The following is a 19,232-nucleotide window of genomic DNA, read 5'->3' on the forward strand; positions in this document are numbered from 1 at the left end:
ATACATTACATCATTAGTTTTAGATGAAGTGTTCCATGATTCATTGTTTGTGCATAACACCCAGTGCTCCATGCAGAATGTGCCCTCCTCAATACCCACCACCAGGCTAACCCATCCTCCCACCCCCCCTCCCCTCTAGAACCCTCAGTTTGTTTTTCAGAGTCCATCGTCTCTCATGGTTCGTCTACCCCTCCTATTTTCCCCCGCTTCATTCTTCCTAGAGGGAATGACTTTTTGAGAAGTATTTTTCTAAATGATATTAGGTCAGTAACTAAAGGAGAATAGGGAGGTCAAGGAAGAGGTTTTTCTCTATGGAAGATAGTGTAGCATGTTTGTATCATCCAGTAGATGGGATTTTTGAGCTATAGCCTGAATGGTCAAGAAGGAATACTAACCATGACCCCCCAAAAAATGCTGGGTAGGGATATATGATCAGATAATCTATCCTAAGAATAGAAAATAAAATAAAAATATTCATAAAAATATGAATGCATGTTGGCAGGTTTGGGAATATGGAACTTCTCTTCTTTTTGCTTTCATTTTCTGAGGGAGAAAAGAAACAAAATCACCAAATTAGATAAGGAGCAGAAAAAAGGCTCTTGACTTTTGGGAAGAGAAGCAAAGATTTGAAATTTGTACCTAGGAGATTGGGAGAGTGAGTAAACAATGGCAATACAGAGGGTGTATATAGACAGCACTGCAGGCCCACATGAGTTTTTAGCCATAGAGGTTGAATGTCATTAAGGTTGTGTGTTTTAATCCTGTCCAAGTCCTCTTTTCAGAGGCAGGGTGAAGTATCTTGGAGTGTCTGAAGTGTTGGATGTAATTTGCCAGGGAAGAATGATGGAGGGAGAGAATGCAAGAAGAGGTGAAAGTGTAAGTGAGGGAATATTATGACTATGGAGCATGGTGTCCAGTCCAGATAAGGCTGGAGGAAAAGATGGATGGGAGACAGTTAGAAGGTACAAATGATTTTTTTTCCCTAGAGATAACTATTGATTTTTAGTGAATTTACTTACAGTCTGTTTCCCATTACCCACAACAGTATCTAATTGTACACACTGGTGACTTCCTTAAATTTTTTTTAAATTTTGTGATAACAGATTCACATGCAGTTATAAGAAATGATACAGACATATTCTGCATACCCTTTAGTCAGTTTCCCTCAAAGGTAACATCTTGCATAACTAGAGCATACACGGCCAGGAAATTGACATTGATATAATCTACCAACATTCTTCAGGTTTTACCAGCTTCATATGCACTTGGTATGTATGTATGCATGCATGTGTGTATCTTTGGTTCTGTACAGTTTTATCACATGTATACATTTGTGTATCTACCACAATCAAGATAGAACAGTTCCACTACCTGCATCCTTTATGCCATACTTTATTTATAGACACAGCCACTACCCTCCCTCCCTGGCAACCACTAATCTGTTCTTAACCTGAATAGTTCTGTCATTTCATGAGTATTATAGAAATGGAATCATATAGTATTTCACGTGTTGAGACTGGATTTATGTCACTCAGCAGAATTCCCTTGAGATTTACCCAAGTTGTGTGGGTCAACAGTTTTGTTTTATTGCTGAGTAGTAATTCATGATGTGGTATACCCCAGTTTGTTTGACCATCCATCAGTTGAAGGACATCTGACTTGCCTCCAGTATTTGGCTGTTATAAATAAAACTATAAACATTTGTTTATAAACAAATGTATATAAACATCTGTGTAAACATAACTTTTGATTTCTTTGGTACAAATGCCCAAGTATGCAATTGCTGAGTTGTTTGAAAATGTTTAGTTTTGTAAGAAACTTGCATCCCCTTTACCTGCATCACTGTTCTATTTTAGAATCCCACCAACAGTGTTTGACATATCTTTGCCCATGTTCTAATGGGATTATTTGTTTGTTTTTACTATTGACTTTTGAGAATTCTTTATATATTCTAGATATTGGTCCTTTGTCAGTTATGTGGATCACAAATATTTCTCCCAGTCTGTAACTTGTCTTTTCATCCTTGTCACAAGATCTCCCATGGAGCAAATTGTTTTAAAATTTTGATGAGATCAAACTTTGTTATTTTTCCTTTTGTGGATTTTGCTTTTGTTACCAAGTTTAAGAACTCTTTGCCTAGATCATTTCCAAAGATTTTCTGAAAGTTCTTTTCTAAAATGTTTGGTTTTACATTTAAGTCTGTGATCAATTTTGAGTAAAACTCTGAAATTTAGACTGAGGTTCAGTTTCTTTGCCTATGGATTTCCGATTGCTTCATTTGTCAAAATGTCTATCCTTCCTCCACTGAATTGCTTTTGCTCAGTTGTTAAAAATAAGCTGGAAATATTTGAGTGGGTCTATTTCTGGGTCTGCTATTCTGTTCCCTTGATCTACGTGTCTATTTCTCTCCAAATATCACAGTCTTGATTACTGTAGCTATCTAAGAGGCTTTAATATTAGAAGGATTATTCCTCCCACTTTATTCTTCTTTTTCAAAATTGTTTTAGCTATTCATAATCACTTTTTATACATCTGCAAAAAAATATTGCTTAGGTTTAGGTCTGAATTACATCCCCCCTATTGATTCATTTAAGGAAAATTGACATCTTTACTATTACTTCCCATCCATGACCACATTATGTCACTCCATTTACTTAGGTCTTTTTTTATTTCATTCATCAGAATTTTGTAATTTTCACAATGCAAATCCAGTACATATTTTATTAAGTGTAGATATTTCATATATATTTTGCAAAACCATGTACATTATTTTCTTTGGAGTAATTTTAATGATATTGTTTTTTTATAACCATTTCTATAGGTCAATTGTTAGTATATAGAAATACAATATGTTGTGTGATTTTGTATTTTGCAATCATAATGAACTCACTTATTAGTTCAAGGAGTATTTTTTTAATATTCCTTCAGAGTTTCTCATAGATAAACATGTCATATGCAAATACAAATTTATTTTCTCCTTTCCAATCTTTGTGCTTTTTATTTCTTATCCTTGCACTGTTTTAGTAGCTAGAACTTCCGGTAATATGTTGCATAAGAGTGGTTAGAGTAGACATTATTCTCTCATTCTGTCTTTGCAGAACACTAACCAGTCTTTCATCATTAAGTATGATGTTAGCTGCAGGCTTTTTTACATGCTTTTTAAAAATGGAGATAATTCCTCTTTATTCCTAGATTACTGGGAGTTTTTATCCTAAATGTGTATTGGATTTTTTTCAAATGTTTTTCTGCATCAGATGACATTTATGTCGATATAGTAGATTACATTGATTTTTTAAAATATTTTTAGTTGGAAAAAGCAGTTTAAACTGAATGTCATTAAAGTGTTTTTTTTTTTATAAATCTTACATATAATATATAATATTTATGTATAAATATTATGATCTCATATTCAACAATGTAAGCACATTGTTTGGTCCATCTTCAAATCTTGAAAAGGACCTATGCAAGTAGATGAAATATTTGAAAATATATTTAGCTTCATAGTAAATGTGACTTTTAGTTTTCAAAAGTTGAGATTGTTTATGTTATTCCATTCTCTAATCTTTGGCAGAATTTCTATCATAAGGGACAGTAGAAAATGTGTTACAATAACTCTCCAACCACTGATGTTATCTCCTCTGTTTTCTAAATATTACAAATGTTAATAGGATTATAAAAACACATAGTCTAGGGTGACTTTTTTTTACATAAATAAAGAGTATATTGAGATTGCTGAAAACACTTCCGTAGTTCTAGCTGGGATGAAGCAAAGCACCACAACAGATTTCTGTAATGACTTTTGGTTGTGTTAGAAGAAAGTCACATTGAAGCTGTGAGGGACTCAAGAGAGGAAGAGGAGAAGTCAGTTTTTCTCATAGTAATAGACTGGAGAAAACAAGAAATAAATTATTCTGGTGCTTTTTCAAAGAGGGAAATAAGGAAGAAACAACCAGAGCAACAAAGAGCAACAAAGAGGGGAGGCTTTGTAAGATTCTGGAAGATTGTTCCGTGTTGACTGCCCCTTGTTATGCCCTATTTTCCATTGGTAATTAGTGATAAAATCCTTATACTGAAAAGAGCTTATTTTCAGTAGCCTCAAGGAGGAAGGAAGCTAGTTCTATAGAAGGGAGAAATACATTTAAACATCTGCAACTTGCAATTAGAAAATAAGGCATGAATAAGAAGCCAGTCTGGGATCCAGAATGTGACCTAGGAGATTACTTAACTCATAAGAGGTCCACAGAGGGTTTGTAATCATTTATAATGTACTAATCTAGATATTTTTATGGTTTTATATAATAGCATCGTTACAAATGTATCATTGATGTACCATAAATAGAATAACAGCTAGTGAAAAAACAATTATATAACGGATGTATATATCCTCAATCCTACAAGAAGAAAAATATCACAGTAAAACCTCATTAAAAAGATCAGAAAAACTTCAAAACATTAATTTGGTATAAATGTAAAGTTTAAAGTGGGTAAATGAATCTAGTTATTTAAATACTAATATGGAAAGAAAATGGATCTAATTCTCTCATTTGTATGCGTAAGGTTTTTTCCCTAGCCATTTCAACAAAAAAGAGGAATAGAGGCCAATTTAAAATGTATGTTTGGATAGAATCTATGACTTTCAGTTATGTTATTTTATCATACGTTGTGAAACATTCAGGTAATATATATTTAAGATTGCCAGAGATATTGCATGTATCAGAAGAATCATATATTTATAATGGAACTACTACATGTGCAATGAATGCCTTCATAGACTCAATACTTAGAGTCTTATAATAAATATTTGGAGGACTTTGGTTTTGACCAAGATGGAGTAGTACCATTCTTCCCAGGTCCTCCCTCTTACAACTAAAATATCCTGGACATAACAAGCAGAGTAAGACTCTCAAAAGTGGCAAGAAGGCACATTGCCTAGGGATTTCAGGACTTGACCAAAAACATGATAGTGAGTTCTCTGGGTTGTCTTACTGTTTTCCATATATCACAGAAGACTCCAAAATACCTATCAATAGACACAGGTAGAAAAAACTCTAGGAAAAGCCTGTCCCTCTGAATCATTAGATCAGGAAAAGGGTAGCCAAATGGAACAGAAAACATCTGAGCAACACTTACCCTATTCCACTCAAACACAAATGGAAATACTGTCCTCACTGTGACTTCGGTGAGGAGGAATGGGAAGCAGATATTCTACCCAGCTATACCCATCCCCTCTACGGAAACAACAACTGTCACTCTGATTTCCCAGTTGGGTGGTGTTGACTGAGCAGGCAAGGAGTTGATCTTCTGTACCCTGCCCAGCAGAAGCAAGTAGTGTTCTGACTCCCCCACTAGGGTAGTGTGCCAGCAGGGTCCAGCGTGAGCTAAGCCTCTACCTCCTCCACATGGTAGGTGTGAGACTTAATGAGATGGTGTGAGCTGATGCAGCTAATCACTGCATCCCCAATGCTTCCCTTCCCCTTCTCCACAGGTGTCAGTGGGACCCAGCAGAGACCACACAAATATTCCCAACAGATTTTGACAACAGAACAAAACCAACTTAATAGAGGAAGAATAGCGATTTTAACAAATGGAGCAATTGGAAAGTCATAGACAAGAAGAATTTTTTTAATAAACCTCAATATGAACCTCAGACCTTAACTCAAAATTGATTGTAAACTTAAATGTAAAATGTGAAACTATGAATCTTTTAGAAAAAAATCAGGAAAAATATTTAGAATCTAGGATTAGACAAAATTCTTTTTTTTTAAAGATTTTATTTGAGAGAGAGAGAGAGTGAGGGGAGGAATGGGGGAGAAGTGGAGAGGCAGGGAAGGGGACAAGCAGACTCCAAGCTGAGCTTGGAGCCCTACACAGGGGCTTGATCCCAGAGGGACTTGATCCCAGGACCCTGAGATTGTGACCTGAGTGAGATGCTTAACCTACCAAGGCACCCAGGCACCCCTAGGACTAGACAAAGTTCTTAAATTTGACAGCCTTGTAAAGGGGATGAAAATACAAGCTACAAACTGAGAGAAAATATTTGTAAGCCATATATCTGACGGTGCTAGTATTAGAAAGAACTCTCAAAACTCAACAGTAAGAAAACTAAACAAACCAATTAGAAGGGGAGCAAAATATATGGACAGCATTTCTTTGAAAAGGATATGGACGTGCAAATAGACACATGAAAATATATTCAGGATCATTAACCATTAGGAAAATACAAATTAAAACCTCAATGACATATAATTAAGCACTATTTATAATGGCAAAAAACATAATGAAAATAACAAATGCTGGTAAGGATGTGGAAAAACCGGACCATTCATAACACTACTGGTGGGAATAAAAGTGGTCAGTTTGGGCCAATTTTTCTAATAAAGATAGTATTTTTTTCAATATAGATTTTTTCCAAGAGTTGCCTGAAAATCTTTCTTAATGGTGCATATTTTGTTTAATAAAGTTAGTTATTTACTCAACACAACACAACAAAACAACTTACTATTTACTATAACTAAGTCAATGTTGTATGGACTATTAGAAAAACAGATCAATTAGAGTAAAAGTCCAGACATGACCTCCCACATATATAGAAAACTGATTTTTGGCAGATGTCCCAAGATATTCCAGTGGGAATGGAGATTTTTTTCAACAAATTTTGCTTGAACCACTGTATATGCATATGGGAAAAGAATTTTACCTTGACACTTACAACATATATAAATATTTGAGATGGATCATACACATAAACATAATCTAAATGTATATGTCTTTTTGAGAAATCATAGAAAAATATTTGCTTAATCTTATTGTAGGGAAAATTTCTTTGATATGATAAAAAGTCATGAAATATAAAGGAAAAAATAGAAAAATTGATTTTCACCAAAATTAAATATTTTGGTCATCAAAACCACTGATAAGAAAATGAAAAAAAGCAAGCCATAGAATTAGGGAACATATTCTCAATACACATAACACATATCTCAAAAAGGATTTTATTCCATATACTTGAAAAATATATAGAAATCAGTAGATAAACAACTCAATTTAAAAGGGGATGGGAGGGGTACCTGGGTGGCTCAGACGTTAAGCGTCTGCCTTCGGCTCAGTCATGATCCCAGGGTCCTGGGATCAAGCCCCGCATTGGGCCCCCTGCTCAGCGGGAAGCCTGCTTCTCCCTCTCCCACTCCCCCTGCTTGTGTTCCCTCTCTCGCTGTGTCTCTCTCTCTGTCAAAACAAATAAATGAAATCTTTAATTTTAAAAAATAAAATTTAAAAGGGGACAGGCATAGATTCTGCTCATAAAAAAGTAGTTTAGTGAAGTGTAGTTTCCTCCCTGGGAATTTACCCATGGTAAATGAATAATTACATCCCATCAAACACTTGTATATGTATGTACAAATGTATGAAAGTTTTTCCAACTATGTACTAAAGTTTACAGCAAATTCTACTGATAATGTCCCCCAAAATAAAAATAATCCAAATATCCCCATAATGGGAGAATGAATAACCAATCTTAGTGTAGGAAAAGTTTTCTTTAACAGAGCAAAAAAGCACTAAAAGTGAAAGAAAAATTGTCAATTGGATTTCACCAAAATTAAAATGTTCTGCATTTTTCTGATATCTATTGATGTTGAGCATCCTTTTATGCACAAATTGGCTGCATCCATACATATCATGGAAATGTAAATTAAAACAAGAATAAGTACTATTTCACATTTAAAAGAAGACTAAGGATTTGGAAAAACTGGAACTCCTGACTTCCCATTGGGAATGTAAAATAACATGACTACTTCAGAAACCAGTTTGATAAGTTTTCATACAATTAAACAGAAACTGGCCTCATGACTAATTCTTTCTCTCCTGGGATTTTACTCAATGTTAAATGAAAACTTGTGTCTACATAAAGTCTTGTAGATAATGTGTAAATGTTCATAGCACCTTAACTCCTAATACCCCAAACTGGAAATAATCTAAATATTCCTTAATAAGAGAATAAGTAAGAAATCTGTGGCACATTATTACAATGAAATATGACAAAGCTTTAAAAACAAACTACTGATACATGCAACAGCATGGATGAATTTCCAAATTATTATTTTCAGTAAAAGAGATTAAGGTAGGAAAAGACGTTAGGGCTCAAAGCTGAGGTCCAAGAAAGAAATCTTGAGACATCTTTGGTGCAAAAAGGTGATTTTATTAAAGCATGGGGACAGGATGCATGGGCAGAAAAAGCTGCGCTGGGGTCATGAAGAGTGGCCTATTATATACTTTCAAGTTGGGAGGAGGTTGGGGATAGCGTAAGTCTCTAAGGAATTTTGGAAGCAAAGTTTCCAGGACCTTGAGGGGGCTAACTATGTTGGGAAAAGGTCATTTATTACTGTCTAATAAAACCTAAGTTATGAGACCTTTCAGATGTATTTCAGTGGGTTATATGCTTGGGGGATGATTGCCAACATGTATCTTGGGAGATAGAGATAAAGGAAGTTTCCAAATGAATTTTTATATGTTAAAGTAGACTTACAGGATCCTGGGCTTGGGCTAAGATTGCCTTTTGCCCTTAGCAATTTATTAATATGGAGGTAGCTGAGTTCCTAGAGGAATGTCACTATGCCTGTTTTAAGGAATTGTCAGTGGGCTGTAAGTAGTAGGAAATTTAATAATTTTTCTTCTGCTTTTGTTTCCCACATCAGAGATCATCCATGTATTTAAAAAGTTCAAACTGAATTATATGCCTTTGGTGAAAGTCAAGATTAAGCAAAAATAGTCTATGGTCACAAAAATTGGATCAGAGATTGACTTTGGGGTGGAAATTGACTGGAAAGGGGCATAAGGAAGCTCAGGGCTAAAAGAAATGTTCTATATCTTGACTGGATTGGTGATTACTTAAGTTTACATGTATGTCAACGCTCACTAAACTCCATACTAAAATTTGTGCATTTTTGTTCATGTAAATTATGTATTATGAATAAAAATATTTTTATTATGTTATGTTAGTCACCGTACAGTACATCATTAATTTTTGATGTAGTGTTCCATGATTCATTGTTTGTGTATAACACCCAGTGCTCCATGCAATACGTGTCCTCCTTAATACCCATCTCCAGGCTAACCCATCCCCCCACCCCCCTCCCCTCTAGAACCCTCAGTTTGTTTCTCAGAGTCCATAGTCTCTCCTGGTTCATCTCCCCTCCGATTGCCCCCCTTCATTTTCCCCCTTCCTTCTCTTAATGTCTTCCATGCTGTTCCTTATGTTCCACAAATAAGTGAAACTGTATGATAATTGACTTTCTCTGCTTGACTTATTTCACTTAGCATAATCTCCTCCAGTCCCATCCATGTTGATGCAAATGTTGGAGAGGTTGTGGAGAAAGGGGAACCCTCTTACACTGTTGGTGGGAATGCAGGTTGATACAGCCACTTTGGAAAACAGTGTGGAGGTTCGTCAAAAAGTTAAAAATAGAGCTACCCTATGGCCCAGCAATTGCACTCCTGGGTATTTACCCCAAAGACACAGATGTGGTGAAAAGAAGGGCCATATGCACCCCAATGTTCATGGCAGCAATGTCCGCAATAGCCAAACTGTGGAAAGGGCCAAGATGCCCTTCAACAGATGAATGGATAAAGAAGATGTGGTCTATATATACAATGGAATATTACTCAGCCATCTGAATAAAAATATTTTTGAAAAATACAGTTATTTTCTAAATTTTGTGGTATTTGTGGCATTTTATAAGTTGTATAATTTCTTTTCTCATTCTAATGGATATTTGGTTTATACTTAACTTTGTATTTGTGATTTTACATTCTTCCTCTGAAAGATAGCTTCCATAATTATATAGGCTTCGGGCCCCAGAAAAGTAAATACAAATTGTGTGTGTGTGTGTGTGTGTGTGTGTGTGTGTGTGATTGCAAATCTTTTTCTACAAATATGCTTCTTTCAGAAATTCTTTCCTCCTTTCTTCTTCACTCAATCCAAAGTCATTATTGGGACTTTTTCTTTTTTTCTTCACCTCTATTCTTCAAATTCAACCATTCTCATATACATCTTACTCCTCTAATGGAGTCACTTTTATGAAACCATTACTTTTATGAAACTTTCTTTAATAACCCAGAAAAATATATGTTTCAGTTTCTTTTTCTTTTTTTAAATAATTTTTTAAGATTTATTCATTCATTTGAGAGAGAGAGAGAGCCGAGGGAGGGGCAGAGGGAGAGGGAGAGAATCCCCAGTAGACCCCCTCTGAGTGGGGAGCCCAATTCGGGCTGGATCCCACAACCCCGAGATCACTACCCGAGCCAAATCAAGAGTTGGATATTTAACTGACTGAGCCACTCAGGCGCCCCTTCAGTTTTTTTTCTTATATTTCTGTTAACATATATCACTTTTTTACATGATCATAATTATACATACTAGCCACTTTATCGCTTCCACTATGCTATGTGCAGGAACCCTCTTTTCATTCTCTTTTGGCACAATCAAGTATAATCTTTGACATCTACTTTATTTCCTCAAAGCAATTTCTTCCATTCTTCACAGGGCAATTTACCAGTTACTAGAATATGATGCAAATATCAAGAGATCACTGCTTTCATCTGGTCTCTTTCTTATAGTCAAATGTTCAGAATTATCATCTATATTCATCGTTTCTCAAACAACTTAGGTTCACAATGTATGGATCGTTTTATAAATTTACTCACAAAGTCAAGACTGAAAGTAAGAATTCAAGCAAATAGGTTGGTAAGGGGCATTCAAGATAAAGGAAATGGTTTGTGTAAAGGCTGGAAATAAGAAACACAGAGTGGTTTAAGACATGTAATTTATGGCTAGAATGCAGAGAGTTTTAGGAGAGAGGTGGGAAATTATGGTCAGGACTTTAGTAGCTTTAAACACAAGGGCAAGGAGTTTTTGTATATAATCCTGGGGGTTTTTCTTTAGTATGTAAGTAAAAGTCAGTTAAAAAATATTCATTGAATATTTACTAAACAGTTGATCACTGCCTCCACGGAATACACCATTTGGTGGAAAAGACAGACATTAAATAAATAATAAAACTACAATTAATAACATTATCTTACTCTGTGGAAAATATATTCATAACAGCTTATGAATATGGTTGTCATAACCTAGGCTTGTGGGTCAAGAAATGACACTCTGTTTTCTTTGTCCAGCACTATTTTCTCCAACATCTATAGCTGTGCCAGATACATACAGATACTCAACAATTTTTGCATGACTAAACAAGTAAATACTTGAACTCTAGCAATTGACTTAGAGTTAGTTAAATAAATAGAGGATAGGTATTTAGCCAGGAAGGAAAACAACTACAGGTATAAAAGCCTAGGAGCTTGAGGGAGTCTGGTATGTTCAAGAAACTGGGGAAAACCCAGTAGAGCTCAGGGGGAGAAAGCAATGTATAGAATGTTAGGAGATGAGGCTGGAGGGAGACATAGAATCTGTATCATACAGACTATTATAATCCATGTTAAAGATTCCAGAATTTATTTCAAGGCAATGGGAAATCATTGGTTAGTTTGTATCAGGGAAATTATGAGATTTTTTTTGCAATTTTAAAAGACAGTTTTAGCATTATTGTGGCGATTCAATGTGTGAAGATTGGGAGATAGCCACAGTAGATGAGTTGTTGTGAAGATATCAGTTAGAGTCTATTTGTTCAGTCTAGGAAAGAAGGCAATGAAGTTGGGACGTGGGGTGTGGCAATGAGGATGGAAAATAGCGGATGGATTGAGGAGCCTTGGGGAAGTAGGATCGAAGGGATCTGAATATTGCTGAGTGAGGGAAATCTGGAAGGAGCCAAGGATAACTAATGGGATAATATATTGTGCAATTAGGTGAATGGAGGTTTAGCAAAGTTGCAGAAGACATAGATTTTGAATATGTTCTTTTGAGATTCCTATGAAATTTTCAGGTAGACTCTTTGAAGTTGACAGTTGTACATAAATATACCAAAGACTGTCTGAACTGCAGAGATAGATTAGGGAATGTAATAGTGTTCCATACTCTGGAAGGAGAGGAGTTGTCTTAGGAAAATAGAGGTATAAAAGGAAAGCACTCAGGACAAAGTTCCAAGGAGCTCCCATATTTAATGAACAGGGCCTTAGAAACACAATTCCAGCACAAAAATAGAAGACAGGATGTCAGAAATATCAGGGGAATAAAATGTGTTTTCTAAAAGGAGAAAATGAAAAGTTCTTTAAGTTAAAAAAGTGTAAACTTTACTATAGGTAGGAGATTTCTATCAGCTGCCTGGATGTATAAATCAAACCAAAGGGTTTATGGCAAAACCTCTGGAAGAAACCCAGGCCTCATACATTGCCATGTACAATGACAATGTAATATTTGATGTGCTTGGACTTGAAAAAAAAAAAAAGAAAGAAACACCTGCTGGGATTATGATTCTCCCTCTTTACAAAGTCTCACATATTTAAATAGTACTGAGGCAGTCTATAAATACATATTAAATTGGATCTTTAATCTTGCCTTTTGGAAACAAATTGCTCACTTATATGAGTTAAATTATGCTCCTTCATAAAAAATAATAAAAAATATAAAATAATTTTAATATAACAAGAGGAGTTTAAAATATCCATTGTTTAAAATTGGCAAATAAAAAATGTAAAGAAGGAAAAAAGCACTCATAATGAAGCACCCAATGAAAACCATTATTGGTATCTTTGTATATATGCATTCATTACACTCATACAATTAATATATTAATACATTATATATATGAATGTGGTTAATATCATAAAGTAGAATATATTTTTCAACTTGTAGTTAGGAATTTCTGAATATAAATATAGGCTTTATTAATAAATAATGAAACTGACTTGTTAACATTCACAACATGAAGATAGGAATCACTATATCCTTCCTTCATTATAATAAATAATAGGTCTTCAATAAACATTATAGTAAATAATAGGTCCTTAATAAATCTTTCTAACTGGTTGATTTCCCCCCCAAAGACAAATAAGAATAATAACAAATTATTTTTCAGTGATAGAATAAACCTTAAAGAAAGTCTGCAGCTAGTGTTTCTCAGCTCTTTTTTGGTTTCCTGCATTAAGGAGTTTGCAACGAAAACACGTACACACATACACACACACAAACACACACACACACAAACACACACACACACTATAACTGGGTGATCATGTGTTAACTCTCTATATAAAAGTTGATTTACTGTAGTCAATTCTTTTTTTTTTTTAAGATTATTTATTTATTTATTTGACAGAGAGAGAGATAGCGAGAGCAGGACCACAAGCAGGGAGAGTGGGAGAGGGAGAAGCAGGCTTCCCGCCCAGCAGGGAGCCTCATACAGGGCTCCATCCCAGGACCCTGGGATCATGACCTGAACTGAAGGCAGATACTTAACGACTGAGCCACCCAGGCCCCCAGTTCTTGATGTTTTTAGTAAATCGATTTTTATTTTGTATCATGTTTGTTTTCTCTACTATTTATAACTTCAATTGGTAGTTCTGTGCTATTTTCCTCAGGAATGAATTTACTAAAAACTTTAAAAATTGTCTACAAATAAATTAACTTTTAATTGAAAATTGAAGAGCAACAGAAAATGTAGATGGATGCAAGAAGAAAATTGAGATCCTTCTATTTTTATTACATTTGTGTTCTGGAGCAAAACTATTCACTTCAAATAGAAAGTGCAACTGTAAATAAAACACAAATAGTATCCAGACAGAGCAGTTATCAGATGAAGATTGCATCTCAGCACACAAAGCTTCATCAGTGTTAAAACTGATTCTCTCTAGGAGGGGAATGTGAAGATTTATTTGCCATATTAAATGTAAAGACCACATATTCTTACCCTTGTAAAAATAGGTCAGGCTTCAAAAAAGATATTTTTATGCTTAAAGTTACAAAACAAACAATTCTCACGGGCATTGTTTTGTTTACTTAGTTTTAGTTGCATTTGTTACGGGTGAAATTCGAAAGATTTATGGGACTAGCTAGAGGCAGAAGTCATAATGGCTAATGCAACTTCATCCTAGCAAAACCTATTTCTCAACAAGGCATAAGGTTAAGGTAAAACAAACAAACAAAAAATGTAGTATGTAAGAGATGAGTGTTATGGGACTTTAAGCAAAGTTCCTTTATACCATACTGTGCCCTTTTCAGTTACTTGTCCTCTAAACATTATTGGCAACTCAAGCATGTACCAATTCATTTACTGACTCTATAAATGATTATGGTGGTTTAGACAGTTCTTTCCTCACTTGCCAAAAGGTGAAATTAACAGACAATGCTGATTTACTACTGACCTTTCTGGTTTGAAAAAGAAATGGAGTCTATCATACACCTAAAAAGAGGGCTAACAACATAAGAAGCTCTCCCTACATACTTACTATATAAAAGAAGAAATAACTCTTATTAGTAAGAATATTTTCTTTTTTTCCTATCTTGCTATGCAGTTAACACACACACACACAAAATTTGTTCCTGGAACAATCAGCCAGTGTATTTGGGTGCGATAGAATATCTCAGTGTATAAAAACATAATGGAAAACATTCGCATCTTCATAAAGTTCTTAGGCTCGTCCTCTGTGTGTCACTGCATCTATTCTGTGTATTCTAACATGGCTACAGTCCCTATCTTTTAAATTTCCCCACTAGGGCAAATACACCATAATTAATGCAAAGGATATAATCATCTGCGTATTCCCTTTTCAAGCAATTAAAGCTAATAGATTTTTCTAAGACTTTGATATAAATGCAAAAATTGACCAAAAAATGTTCTTAGAAGGGAGAGTCCAAGTCCAGGAAATGCTAACTCTGAACAGACTTGCAGTCTGACCACACTGTGTATGGCTTTTCCCCCAGACACCCACTCACATGTCCATAGATTTAGTTTTCTCTTCTGAAAAGGGAGGTGATTGCACTAAATGATCACTGGACTCCTTCCTCACCTGTAAAAATATTTTGAAATTACTTATGTAAACATGAGCTTTAAAAAGTCCTTCACTAGAAGCTGTTGACCATAACATGGTATAAAAGTAACCCTTCCTAGGAAAGGAATAGGGGAGTTAAAAATATCTGACGACCAGGGCTCTTTTTAGACCAAAATTCTTGTTATTATAGTTTCATGAGATGGACACTGATATTTGCTTCGAGTTCTGTGCACTAACATTCATATTGAACAGCAACTACAATTCTAGTGGAAAAATAATAGCGAAGATTTATTTTTCTTTTGTTAATGGACTGGGATCCTGCTCCATCTAAAACATGCAATCTGTGACAAGTTATAATTCAGGCTTTAACTTTTCAATTCATGCCTTTACAATTCTATAAGAATATTATGTAGAAACAAATATATCTTTAACTCTTCCCTAACCTTGGTAATTTTCTTTTTATGGGCCATAGGTTCAGAGCCTTTGGCAAGCAATAGCATCAACCTTAAATTTAATAACATTGTTTGTATTGATTATATTTATTGCAGCTACCTTTAATGAAAAGTGATACTTTCTCTCCATTTGCAACAATGATATACATTTTCATTCTAAAGTAGATTTAAGCAAAAGAGAAAGTGAATTGATTTTTAACATATTAAATTACTAGAAGTACAGGTTATATGTGGATAAAATAAAAATAGTGGAAGTGATAATTAGATGTCTGAAGATATATGAAATACATAGCTTTGGAAGTGGATGTGATTTATCTGCAGCTCTCTTAACCATGTCTGGTCTCTTAGATAATCATAATAACCCTCTACCAGTTGGCTTCCAGTATTATTCTTTTGCTTACTATAGGAAAATTCTCTTTCACTGAGAGCCAACTACATGGCTGGTTATATGTTGGATTTTGGAATTGACTGTGTAATGGTGTTTTTCAGCTTTTGGCTCAATTGAAAAGCAGAGGTATCTGAGCTAATCAGAGTTTGTAAATGGGCAAACCACCTCAGGGTCTGTCTCATTACCTCTCAAGTATCCTGTATTGAGAGGTATCTGAAACAAGGTGTGCATTTCCTTATGTATATTCTTTTATATGAGGGACCGAGATATAAATTTGAGTAATTTCTTTTTGGTAGCAGTTGTATAATACCTATCAACATTTTAAACCAACCTAGTTTTTTCCTCAAAATTCTATTTCTAGGATTTTAGTCTACCAAAAAAAAACTATTACATGTTAGCTATGATATAGATGTAAGGGTGTTTATTGAAGCCTTATTTGTATAGTAATAATCGGAGATTAAGCAAATTTCCTTCTTCTTGAAATATTTTCTACTCTTGGATTCAGAGATACCTCCTTCATTCTTCTGGTTTTCCCTACTCCTTCCAGGCTTTGCTGTTTCTCTTCATCACCTCAAACTCATATGTAAATTGAAGTGTTCAAAGATTTTCCCTTTGAGATCAGAAACAAGATAAGGTTTCTAGTCATCACCACCTTCCATTCTTAGCCAGCTCATTAAGAATCAGAAAGAGGAAAAAGGATGGCAGATTATATTCTTGTATATGTAGAAAATCCTAAATAAACTGCTAATAAATGATTAGTATTTATATGAAAGTTTTTCTAGGTTACTGGTTTCAAACTCCATCGTATTTCAAAGTGCCAGGCACAAAGTTGGGAAAAAATATACTATTACATCAAAAATAAAAAGTACCTAGGAATAAGCCTAACAAAACTTGTGCAAGTTCTTTTTAGAAAATGATAAAAGCTTATTAGATACAGTAAAGAGGATTCAAATATGCAATGTTATGAAGATGTCATTTCTTTCCATTTCATTATATAGATGCATTGAAATTACGTGTGATGGTTAATTTTGAGTGTCAGCTTGACTGGCCATGGGGTACCCAGGTTAACCATTTTTTCCGAGTGGGGCTGTAAGAATGTTTCTAGATGAGATTAGCATGTCAATCAGTGGCTTCAGCAAAGTAGATTGCCGTCCCCAGTGTGGGTGGTCATCATCCAATCCAATGAGGGTCTGAATAGAACAAAATGTGGGGGAATTTGCCTCTTTTTTCTTGCTTCACTGCTTGAACTGAGACATTATATCTCATCTTCTACCCTTGGACTGGGATGATTTACACCAATGCAGACCCTGGCTTCACAGGTCTTTGAATTTGGATTGCTTTATACCACCTGCTTTCTTGAAGTCTTTAGTTTGCATATGGCAGATTGTAGGGTTTCTCGGCCTCCATAATCTCATGAGCCAATTTCTCATAATAAATCTCCTTTTATATACATAAAGCTTTTATTCTTCAGAAAGATTAAGAGAGTACTGTTCTGGCATAGATGGAAACCCTTGCGCATGTGCATCAGGATCCACATGTAAGAATGTTCACAGAACCATTGCTGGAATAACTGAACCCTGACAACAACCCAAGGGTACTTTACTCGTAGAAGGGATGAATGAATATTTTTAGCATATTCATGGAATTTTATATGACACTGAACAAAATTTACTGCTAAAAAATGGAAAAATGATATATACAAACATATAGAATAACACCTTCAATACAAAATTCTTACCAAGAATATGTTAAAATTCTCATGATTGTATTAGTTCTCTAATGCCACTATGTCTCATCACCACAAGCTTAGTGGCTCAAAATGATACAAATTTATTATCTTACAGTTTCTGAGGTCAGAAGTCTGAAATCAGTTTCACTGCTTAAAATCAAGGTGTCAGCATGCATATGTTCCTTTCTTTTTCCAGCTTCCAGAGGCCACCAGCATCCTTGGCTCATGGCTCCTTCCTCCGTCATCAAAGCTAGCAGGGCGCCATTTTCATATCTCTCTCTGCTTCCATGTCACATTGCCTTCCGTTTCTCTGATCCCCTGCCTATCTCATATAAGTCCCTCTATGTTTACATAGGACCCACCTAGATAATCCAGGCTAATTTTCCCATCTCAAAATCTTTAACTTAGTCATATCTTCTAAGTTCCTTTTGCCATATAAGGTAACATAGGCACAAGTTTCAGGGATTAGGATGTAGACATTTAGGGGACGGGCGGGGCAGGCATTATTTAGCCTACTACAGTGATGTATCAGATTAAATTGGCTACCAAAAGCACTGAAATTTTAAAATTGAAGAGAAAAATTATCTCCAAAACACTTAATCAATATCTATGTGAACATAGTGAGAAAGAAAATATCTCTGTTCAAAAATTTGCATTTTACCATCACTAACAAATAATAATTAGCACCTCAGCTTTGGAGAATAAACGAACTAACTATAGGTTCCTGTCAACCAGTGTCTTTTGTTTGATAATCCCATCAAATAGTACTTTAAAAAAATTTGATGTATAGGATCCTTTTTCAATTTACAAAAATTTTAATGTCTTTTTATATCCCTATACTTAACTCTATCCAGGAAATTTCCTACATAACTTCAAAATGCCCTTAGTGTAGAATTCAGGGAATAATGCTTTTTTTTTTTAAGATTTTATTTATTTATTTGAGAGAGAGAGAATGAGAGAGAGCACATGAGAGGGGGGAGGGTCAGAGGGAGAAGCAGACTCCCTGCTGAGCAGGGAGCCCGATACAGGACTCGATCAGGGACTCCAGGATCATGACCAGAGCCGAAGGCGGTTGCTTAACCAACTGAGCCACCCAGGCACCCCCAGGGAATAATGCTTTTTTTTTTTTTATTTTTATGTTAATCCCCATACATTACATCATTAGTTTTAGATGAAGTGTCCCATGATTCATTGTTCGTGCATAACACCCAGTGCTACATGCAGAACGTGCCCTCCTCAATACCCACCACCAGGCTAAACCATCCCCCCACGCCCCTCCCCTCTAGAACCCTGTTTATTTTTCAGAGTCCATCGTCTCTCATCGTTCGTCCACCCCTCCGATTTCCCCCGCTTCATTCTTCCCCTCCCGCTACCTTCTTCTTCTTTTTTTTTTTCTTAACATATATTGCATTATTTGTTTCAGAAGTACAGATCTGAGATTCAACAGTCTTGCACAATTCACAGCGCTTACCAGAGCACATACCCTCCCCAATGTCTATCACTCACTCACCCCATCCCTCGCACCCCACCCCCCACTCCAACAACACTCAGTTTGTTTCCTGCGATTAAGAATTCCTCATATCAGTGAGATCATATGATACATGTCTTTCTCTGTTTGACTTATTCCACTCAACATAATACCCTCCAGTTCCATCCACGTCGTTGCAAATGGCAAGATCTCATTCCTTTTGATGGCTGCATAATATTCCATTGTATATATATACCACCTCTT

The sequence above is a fragment of the Leptonychotes weddellii genome, chromosome 14 (assembly GCF_054177405.1).
Source record: "Leptonychotes weddellii isolate Sample4059 chromosome 14, ASM5417740v2, whole genome shotgun sequence".
NCBI lineage: Eukaryota > Metazoa > Chordata > Mammalia > Carnivora > Phocidae > Leptonychotes > Leptonychotes weddellii.